This window comes from Mytilus galloprovincialis, chromosome 12, assembly GCF_965363235.1.
Source record: "Mytilus galloprovincialis chromosome 12, xbMytGall1.hap1.1, whole genome shotgun sequence".
NCBI classification, from domain to species: Eukaryota; Metazoa; Mollusca; class Bivalvia; order Mytilida; family Mytilidae; genus Mytilus; species Mytilus galloprovincialis.
In genome coordinates, this window is record NC_134849.1 from 52,369,061 (window position 1) to 52,380,049 (window position 10,989).

General features: G+C 33.7%; 1 long non-coding RNA gene across 1 annotated transcript; it reads left to right on the forward strand.

Annotated features, from left to right (window-relative positions):
* The first annotated feature begins 4,004 nt into the window (after nucleotides 1-4,004).
* LOC143054711 (uncharacterized) lies at nucleotides 4,005-8,491 on the forward strand. Its single transcript, XR_012971797.1, has 3 exons — nucleotides 4,005-4,188; nucleotides 6,921-7,049; nucleotides 8,378-8,491. It is a non-coding gene; the product is annotated as an uncharacterized LOC143054711 (long non-coding RNA).
* The last annotated feature ends 2,498 nt before the right edge of the window (nucleotides 8,492-10,989 follow it).

Here is a 10,989-nt window from a genome sequence, read left to right on the forward strand (position 1 = left end):
GTTCGAAAACTAGCAGAACGTATAAAAGTAATCGCGAATTCGCATTAGGTAAAACAATACGTCATTGGAATGCGACTGCAATACACATCTGTAGATCACGTAGAAATTAATAAACATGTTGTTTTCTATTTTTTACATCACTGGGTCGATACCTCTGCTAATGGACTATCAGTCCCCGGGAGTATCATCAGCTCAGTAGTGAATGCTTCAGTACTGACATGATTTAACAAACTTTACTAAAAATTTTCGTTTATAAATTTTCAAATTATATTGAAACTAAGGTTTCAACTCCCGCAGGCAAAGTTGGCTTTAGATGAATTTGGCTATTTCTATTAGATATTTTTGACATAGAGCTCTTCAACGATTTTCGGTACTTATACATCTTCAGATTTTAAATGTTTGGCTTTGAGCGTTCCTGATGAAGGTAAATCCAGAAAAGCGCTTCGGACGCAAGAAATTATTAAACGTGTAGTTTTACTTTTACTTTTTTTACTTTTCTATATTGGTTAGAGGTATAGGGGGAGGGTTGAGATCTCACAAACATGTTTAACCCCGTCGCATTTTTGCGCCTGTCCCAAGTCAGGAGCCTCTGGCCTTTGTTAGTCTTGTATTATTTTAATTTTAGTTTCTTGTGTACAATTTGGAAATTAGTATGGCGTTCATTATCACTGGACTAGTATATATTTGTTTAGGGGCCAGCTGAAGGACGCCTCCGGGTGCGGGAATTTCTCGCTACATTGAAGACCTGTTGGTGACCCTCTGCTGTTGTTTTTTATTTGGTCGGGTTGTTGTCTCTTTGACACATTCCCCATTTCCATTCTCAATTTTAGTTTTCCATTTTATGTTCATACAACACTAGTCCGGCAGTGGGTGGAGCTTTAGAGCGATATCTGTATAGTATACAGATACAGCATAGCGATATCTGTAGGGCTGTATCTGTTTATAAGACACCTAATTGTAGGATAAAAGAAGTTCTAAAACACGACTATTTATCAAGTGAATTTACTGTACGGCTAGCGACTACACAAGGTAAACTTTAGTTTTTTTGTAATTATATTTTGTAGTGGGAGCTGGTTCTGCAGGTAGTGTAGTTGCCACTCGGCTTTCGGAAGATTGTGATACTTCAGTTCTTCTGCTGGAAGCTGGAATATCAGATTTGGAACCTGATGACGTAACTCAAATACCATCTCTATGGGCTTCCCTCATAGGTTCAGAAAAAGATTGGGGATATCGTACTGTTCAACAAAAGTACTCCCATCTTGCTTATGAAAATGAGGTAATATCTTTTTTGATATAAATAATTTTTTGAATAAAGTAAATGTTGACAATGGAACTTCTAATAGGAACTCCTTTTACGGCTAAAACTGTATTACTTTTACTATGAAGTTTTGAAAAAAATCATATCCTGGAATTGAAAGTTCATATACCTTACTATTTTTTCAAAGGCCAAATTATAGGACTGTGCGGCATATCGATGTTCAACGTGTATATGCCCGAACTTCTCATAGTTTAAACTAACACTAATTTTCATAATTACTCCTACTTCCACTTTAGGGTTACCACATATTTCAATATAATCAATATACACATGTATATTTACTGGTAACATTCCAAAGTTATGTCTCTATGAGATGCAACACAAAGAGCATGACTTGGAACCAGTATGTAAACAAAATTAATTTTCTATAAATAATCTAGATCTCCCCAAAAAAGGAGTAGTTTGAGAAACAGCTGTATTTACAATACACAACCTAATCAAACATTTATTCAAATAGAAAACTCTCTGAAACCAGTTTTTCTCACATGAATACTCATTTACCAGAATTATAGCCTTATAGAAATTACTGCATACACTCAAATTTTTACTTCACAGTACATTTTTATACCCTCTCCCCTATTTCAATTTTTGAAAGAATTTGAAACTCTAATTATTGACAACTTACCCTATTTAAAATAAATATAACTATTTACACCACTGGGTCGATGCCACTGCTGGTGGACGTTTCGTTACCGGGGGTATTACCAGCCCAGTAGTCAACACTCAATATTGTGGTTATTTTTTTTTATAAATTTCCCGTTTACAAAACTTTGAATTTTTCGGAAAACTAAGGATGTTCCTATCCCAGGAATAGATTACCTTAGCCGTATTTGGCACAACTTTTGGGAATTTTGGATCCTCAATGCTCTTCAACTTTGTACTTGTTTGGCTTTTTAGATATTTTGATATGAGCGTCACTGATGAGTCTTATGTAGACTAAACGCGCGTCTGGCGTACAAAATTATAATCCTGGTACTTTGATAACTATTTACACCACTAGGTCGATGCCACTGCTGGTGGACGTTTCGTCCCCGAGGGTATCACCAGCCCAGTAGTCAACACTTCGGTGTTGACATGAATATCAATATTGGGGTCATTTTTATAAATTTCCCGTTTACAAAACTTTGAATTTTTCGGAAAACTAAGGATGTTCCTATCCCAGGAATAGATTACCTTAGCCGTATTTGGCACAACGTTTTGGAATTTTGGATCCTCAATGCTCTTTAACTTTGTACTTGTTTGGCTTTTTAAATATTTTGATATGAGCGTCACTGATGAGTCTTATGTAGACGAAACGCGCGTCTGGCGTACAAAATTATAATCCTGGTACTTTGATAACTATTTACAACACTGGGTCGATGCCACTGCTGGTGGACGTTTCGTTCCCGAGGGTATCACCAGCCCAGTAGTCAACTCTTCGGTGTTGATATGAATATCAATATTGCGGTCATTTTTATAAATTTCCCGTTTACAAAACTTTGATTTTTTCGGAAAACTAAGGACTTTCCTATCCCAGGAATAGATTACCTTAGCCGTATTTGGCACAACGTTTTGGAATTTTGGATCCTCAATGCTCTTCAACTTTGTACTTGTTTGGTTTTTTAAATATTTTGATATGAGCGTCACTAATGAGTCTTATGTAGACGAAACGCGCGTCTGGCGTACAAAATTATAATCCTGGTACTTTGATAACTATTTACACCACTGAGTCGATGCCACTGCTGGTGGACGTTTCGTCCCCAAGGGTATCACCAGCTCAGTAGTCAACATTTAGGTGTTGACATGAATATCAATAATATGGTCATTTTTATAAATTTCCTGTATACAAAACTTTGAATTTTACGAAAAAATAAGGACTTTCTTATCCCAGGCATAGATTACCTTAGCCGTATTTGGCACAACTATTTGGACTTATGGATCCTCAATGCTCTTCAACTATATATTTGTTTGACTTTATAAATATTTTAATATGAGCGTCACTGATGAGACTTTTGTAAAAGAAACGCGCGTCTTGCGTACTAAATTATAATCCTGGTACCTTTTATAACCAATTAAGATATAAATTCACTTAAAATGTTATAGAGATGACTGCTAACATCTGATTTTTGCATAACTTCCAAGCATAGTTATAGTTATTGCATAAAGACATTTGAAATCATAAAATCATAGCGTTTACAAGTTAAATTGTATGTTTTATGACCCAGGGGTAGACAATTTTACATGTTTTATGCCTCTGGGGCCTCAAATTTCCTAAATTATTTTGCTGTTTCTAGCAGTATAAAATATTTAGTACATATTCAGGATAGAACACATTATTGTTAGTATTGTTGATATATTTGTGTATTGCTAGCTTGTATTTTCTGATACCCGCGCAGACAAAAAACGCAGATTTAGCCGTTACTGCTTACTATTTGGCTATCGACAGGACACAAACACCCCGAAGCCAAACCCGATATGAATTTCATTGACCCTATTAATACCGTATTAGGACAATTGAACTCTGTGTAACCAGTTTATCCTGATTTTGTTATATATATTCAAATTCAATATTAGGAGACTATCAACCAAATTTATTTTAATTTAAAACTGAGAAAAAATATTATGATATTCAAAAATACTTAACATTTTTGACAGGAAAGATGCACATTTTATTTTTCTATTTCATATATTATAAACATAGAGAGCTTACATAGCACAAGGCAAAGTGCTTGGGGGTTCATCGTCGATAAATGCACAAAATATTGTAAGAGGCAGTCGTAACAACTATGATCAGTGGGAACACGAAGGGGCAGTCGGTTGGGGATACGACGATGTTCTGCCCTTCTTCAGAAAACTCGAAAATGCTACAGATACATCTTACGGAGACTCAAGTAGGATATACTTTTATTCTTGGAGAATACTATTGTAGTATTATATTTACCAAACCAAACTTTACTCAAGGTTAGTAAATGAAGACATCCAACTAACGGAAATAGGTACTAATTTTTACGAACAAATAGACATTGAATACTAAAACCGATGCTTTATTACTATCTGAGTTGTAATTCTATCTGTTTTTTTTCATTTTTTCTCTCCGTTTAAAACGTTAGGATATATATTAAATTAAATGAGAAATAACATGATGTCATATTATTAGTTACATGGTGTATTGTTGACCTAATACGATATATATCGGGTGAGTAAATTCTATACGTGTTGAGAGTTCTTCCATATCGAATTTACTGACCCAGATATATCGTATTACGTCACTAGCACTCGTGTAACGAATTTATCCAAACGAGTATCTACACATGTGATATTTTGACTAGCGGCCTAGCAAAGTGATCATGTCTTAAAAGTTAAAATACTACTTCAATTTGTCCATACAGAACACAAATGCCAACAATGAATTTTGTTTAGCTTTTATGAATTCATTTCGATCGTTCATTACATGTATCAATTTCTTCATCTGTTGAATCCTATCTGATTTCTTTTTTTCTTAAAAGGCCAAGTGAGCTTTTCTCATCATTTGGCATCATTCGTCCGTTGTCCATCGTCCGTCGTCGTCGTCTTCGTCCGTCGTACATCGTCCGTCGTCGTCGTCGTTGTCGTCCGTCGTCTTCGTCGTAAACTTTTACAAAAATCTTTACCTCTGAAACTACTGGGCCAAAATCAACCAAACTTCGTCACAATCATCATTGGGGTATTTATTGAAACAAATGTGTCCAGTGATCCGGCCAACCAACCAAGATGGCTGCAGTGGCTCAAGATAGAACATAAGGGGGTAAAATGTAGATTTCGCTTATAAATCTGAACCCAATGCATTTAGAACAAATCTGCCATGGAGTTAAATTGTTTATCATATCAAGATAAACTACCCTGTAATTTCAGATGAATCGTACAACCGGTTGTTGGGTTGCTGTCCCTGAATTAGTAATTTTAAGAAAACTTTCCGGTTTTGGTTATTATCTTGAATATTATTTAGATGAGATAAACTGTAAACAGCAATAATGTTCAGCAAAGTAAGATGTGCAAATAAGTCAGCATGACCAAAATGGTGATTTGACCCCCTTAAGGAGTTTTTTCCCTTTATAGTCATTTTTTACCAGTTTTTCTTAAATTTTTGTTATCTTTTACAAAAGTCTTCTCCTTTGAAACTACTGCGCCAAATTTAACATAACTTAGCCACAATAATAATAAGACTATCTAGTTTCAAATTGTCTGTGGTGAACCAGCCAACCACCCAAGATGGCCGCCATGGGTAAAAAACATAGGGGTCAAATTTAGAGTTCGGCTTTTAACTCTGAAACCAAAGCATTTAGAGTACATCTAACATGGTGTTAAATTGTTTATCTATCTGCCCTGTAATTTTCAGATGAATTGTACAACTGATTGTTCGGTTGCTGCCCTCCGATTGGTAAACTATAAGGACATTTTGTTTTTAGTTATTATCTTGAATATTATTATAGATATAGATTAACTATAACAGCATAATGTTAAGCAAATAAAAATCTACAAATAAGTCAACATGACCAAAATAGTCAGTTGACCACTTATATTGTCCTTTATACATTTTTAGCAATTTTCATTAATTTGGTAAATTTTTGTAACTTTTTACAAAATGTTTTCCTCTCTAACTAAAGGGCCAAGTTCATTAGAGATAGAGAAAATTGCAAGTAGTAAGAATGTGCAGTAAAATAAGATCTACAAACACATCACCATCACCAAAGACAATTGTGTCATGAATCCATCTGTGTTCTTTGTTTGAGATGCACATAGACCAAGGTGAGCGACACAGGCTCTTAACTAGTTTGTTTTCTAGGGAAATTAACACCATTATGCCTACAATAAAAACTTGGTAGCTTTAACTATGTTTTATGAACTTATTTCAACTTTTTATCATTAATTTCCTCGTCTAAATAACCCTTTCAGAGTTTTCCTCAACACTTTGTTGTTTTTATAAAGGGTTATGGGATCTTTTTTGTTTTGATAGTGGATATACTCCTTACTTACCTCATATGGTAACTAAGCATGTATGATAACTAAACCTATAGTTTTTGAGACACCTTGTATCAAATACACATAGTCAGTCCTTTAACCAATCAACTATAGGAGGAAAGAGTAGAGTTGTTATGCCATTAAAATAAATTTACAAGCTGTTTTGTTAGATTTTGAAAATCATTCCACATCTCTTTATTGTTGTAATTAAATTAAAATTCCTTGAAAACCTAAGGTAGATATATACCAAGCATAGAGGCCTTAGCCAAGTTGGACATAACCTTTTTAAACTTATATTCATAATTCCATGTTTTTCAAATTCTTAATATTATTTATAATCTAGCTGTTTAAATTCAATGCAAAATGAAGATCTGAAGTATAAAGCTATTACCTATTATCTTTGGTAAGGTTTAAATGTTGCAAATGGAATGGAGCAATCTTATATCATTATTGGCAAAATGAGTCTTTATACATATATATATACCCTTTCTATATACTGCTTATATTTTTTAAATTAATCACAAAGTACACCAAATTATCAAAAATCATGAACAGAAGGATTGGTTTATAATCAATTGCAGACAATTTCGTTTCAGTCATATATGAAAGTTCAAATGTTTTATAGCTTTACGAGGACTTCATGGACCTATAGTAATAAAAGAGACTACTGGGAGTATTTTACAGCCATTTTACCAAACAGCGGCAAAAGAAATTGGATTTTCTACAGTAGATTGTAATAGTGATGATCCGATAGGTAGTTTACAAGTTAATAATTTAATTTTGAATGTAACGCGTCTTCTGATTAGATGATTGTTTTTTTTGTCTATCAGCTCATGGACGTAATTTCTTCATGTGACCGTGACGTCTTCAACGTTGTTTTTCTTATAATTTACTCTGGCTTTAAATTAAATTATAAGGAATGACTGTAATATTTTGTCTGTCTATTAGAAATGACATCATAAATGCCGTGCACACAAAACAAACAGTAATATGCTAAGATCTGATATGTAGATTATTAGGGTGGTTTTTCACTATAATGAATACACATACGTGTCTTGCACGGTCGGTAGTTATTATCTAGAGCGATCAAAGAAAACTGAAAACAAGAGTTTACAGTTTGCTGCCTTTATTCAAATCTAGTTAATCTATTTTACCATTAAACAAGTCAAAATAAAAACAAAATAAGTAAAAACATAAAATGAAGGATGCACTTATACTAAGAAAATTAAATCTAGAATTTAGTATTGATACTGTCAGTCATAAGAGCATTAGTAAAGGAACAGAGTGAGCTAAATTAAGTCCTGGTTGGATCGGACCGGGGTTCTTAACAAATTAATTTGTTTAATGAAACTATCAAACAAAACTCTCAGAGAAGTGTGATTATCAACTAGTTAAAAAAAGCAGGTTTAACCCGCCATTTTTTAACAATGATTTAAAAGTCACTTTAAAACTCAACATATACCCTCATGACACTTACTAAAGAGGAAATCCTTGATAATAGGTCTGTTCTATGTTCCTTTTGAATTTCAACCAAAGATATAGAACTATATCTTACATAACTGTATTCAGTACCCATGGCCAATAAGTGTCCTTACAAATAACGGTATACTGGTAGGTCTTCCAATTACTCCACGAAACCTCTTTCTAAATAATAAATATCTATTCCATCAGCAATCAAAGCTTAAAAGCTATTGCGAAACTGTTTGTTTTAGAGGTGGCGTGAATCAGATGTTGATACTAAACAATTCCAAAGATCTATTAGAGTACATACAATCTAAGACTCTTTTATCTTACAATAGTATTACAACATTTGACTTTTTCTACACTTTACAAAAGTACTCCCCATTGCAAATAAAAGACACATTAAAAGAGTTGGTAATGCTTCGTTTCATAAAAAAAGAATAGCCAACTTAAATGCAAGTATCTTGTCTTAGGGAGGAATAAATCCTTCCTTGAAAAGAATTCCTCTTATTCAAACAAAACATTCTTGATTTCAACTTTTCCTACATATAGTATTTATGGTCTTTAACTCAGCCCAATATAGCAGGAAACAGTTTGTTTGTTTTACATATAATATTTTAGGTTTTTGTAAAAATCAGATGAATGTCAAAGACGGCAAACGTTGCAGTACATCGACCTGTTACCTTAGGCCAGCCTTAGAAAGACGCAACTTGCAAGTCAGTTTGCGATCCCATGTAACAAAGGTAACGAGTTTCTGTTTCTATATGTTTTACTTTAAAGAACGTCTATGACCATGCGCAATTCTTAGTACTCTACTATCAAAGTCGGAACAATTAAGAGATTGCAAATAATGAAGAAGAGAGATAACTCGTTATTGCCCTTAGTAAATGTTGTGTTATAGTATTATTGTACAAGCGGTTTCAATACTGGAGGTATCTTTGCTACCATGTCCATAAAAGCAATAGGTTTTATAGAGAACACAACAGTCCCGATAAAACTGTGATACATGCACAACAATTTTAAACGGCAACGGCAGAGCATAAGCCGGCAATACATACGTATAGTTTATACTTTGATTTTGAATTTTACGCCATCATGAGTTGGTTGGCCGTTATGAAATAACCTTTTCACAAATGATATCGGATATGTTCCTTACGTCGTAACTACAATCCTCTTCCCTTTAATGAATGTGACCTACCGAACTAGACTATTTACCGGATTTGTTCTAACATGAGCAACACGGCGGGTGCCACATGTTGAGCAGGATCTGCTTACCCTTCCGGAGCACCCGATATCACCCCTAGTTTTTGGTGGGGTTCGTGTTGCTTATTCTTTAGTTGTCTATGTTGTATAATGTGTACTATTGTTTGTCTGTTTGTTTTTTTATTTTTAGCTTTATTTTTTTATTTATGAGTTTGACTATCCCTCTGTTATCTTTCGTCCCTCTTTTACTCTATATACAATTTAATAAGTAATTCATAACTCTTGAGTATGTCGCCAAGACTAAATGACAGCACGGAATTCCAATGGACGGTAATAAAAAGTTCTTAAATGTGTTTATTTAAGGGCGAAATTTGTCTAAAGTGAAAATGACTGCCTAACACAATTTTCAATTTCCGGGTCAATACCTCTGCTGGTGGACTATCAGTCCCCGAGAGTATCATTAGCTCAGTAGTTAGTACTGATAAACCTTTCTAAAATTGTCCTTTTATAAATTTTGAAATTATTTAGAAACTAAGGTTTTAACTCCCTTAGGCAAAGTTGACTTTAAATGAGTTTGGCTATTTATTTTAAGTATTTTTGTCACATAGGTCTTCAACGGTTTCGGCTTCGAATTTCAAACGTTTGGCCCTTTGAGCGTTCCAGAGGAAGGTAAATCCAGACAAAGCGCTTCGGACGCATATAACTTATTTTACGTCTTGTTTTCATTTTTTTTTACAATAAAAATGACTATGAATCTAATATTAAATTTGAAATTAAAATTTATCCTTCAACTTAAGTGCATTCACATTGGAATTATTTTTCGATATACAAATATTTTACTAAATTATGTTTGAATCCCATTGTATATCTTTCCTGCTTGTAGATAAAAACTAAACATTTATCTATTATCTATGACATACAGGTTTTAATAAGAAATAACAAAGCTGTTGGAGTTGAATTTATCAAAGATGGAAAGAGACAACGGATATTTGCAAAACATGAAGTTATTCTTTCAGCTGGATTCATACACTCTGCTCAGATTTTGATGCTCTCGGGAATCGGCCCTCGCAAACATCTTCAACAAATGAAGGTAATATACAAAAAAGGTGTTTTCACGTTTTGCAATTGGGAATACGTAGGATATCTCGCACGTTTTGGTAGCTTTGTTTTTGTTTTGTTTTTGCTTACACATACATTCTAGTTGAAACCGATTAACTATGTTTTTCGTTATCGTTGGTCCAAAGCAGAAATTGAAATGAATGCCACTCACCAATTTCATGCAAACTTTTGTTGGATTTAAAGAAGTCTTATTCGAAGTAAACAGCTGAACAGCTTATTCATATTCAGATAACATTTCACTTCAATCTTCAATGATTATTTACTGCTTTTTACTATCTTTTGTTTATTTGTGTCGTCTGCGTGCTTTATCATTGATGTATATGCTATACTTTCATTGATTTGTAGTTGATTGGTTTCTTTTATGAAAATATGTTAATATGTACACTATTTCAAAATTCAAAACGTGATAAACAAATTTGGAGTAAGATGTACTTATTCAAACAAAAAATGAGAAGCATTGAAATGTTTCGTCCAGACAATACAATAGCTCATTTGAACAGAAACACCAAAAAAACGTGTTTTATTCTACTGAATATACATATGCATACGTTGCCAATAGTAGTTTACCACCGTACACATGTAATAAATCGATGACGTACATCAATCAATGTAATAAACAAAATCTAACGACATGAACTCATGAGAAAACAAGAGCCACACATGTAGATATGGAAGCGCTTCTGCTAATCATGAGGTTATGTCATAATATAAGCGAATAATCAGCTTTTACAATAGGTTAAATAAACCCATCACGATTCAAACTTTATACTTACACCAGACGCGCGTTTCGTCTACGAAAGACTCATCAGTGCCCCTCGAAACAAAAATGTTCAGCTAAGAAAATATCAAAGATATGATATGTCTCCTTCTACAGATACCATTAAAAGTTGATCTACCTGTTGGACAGAATT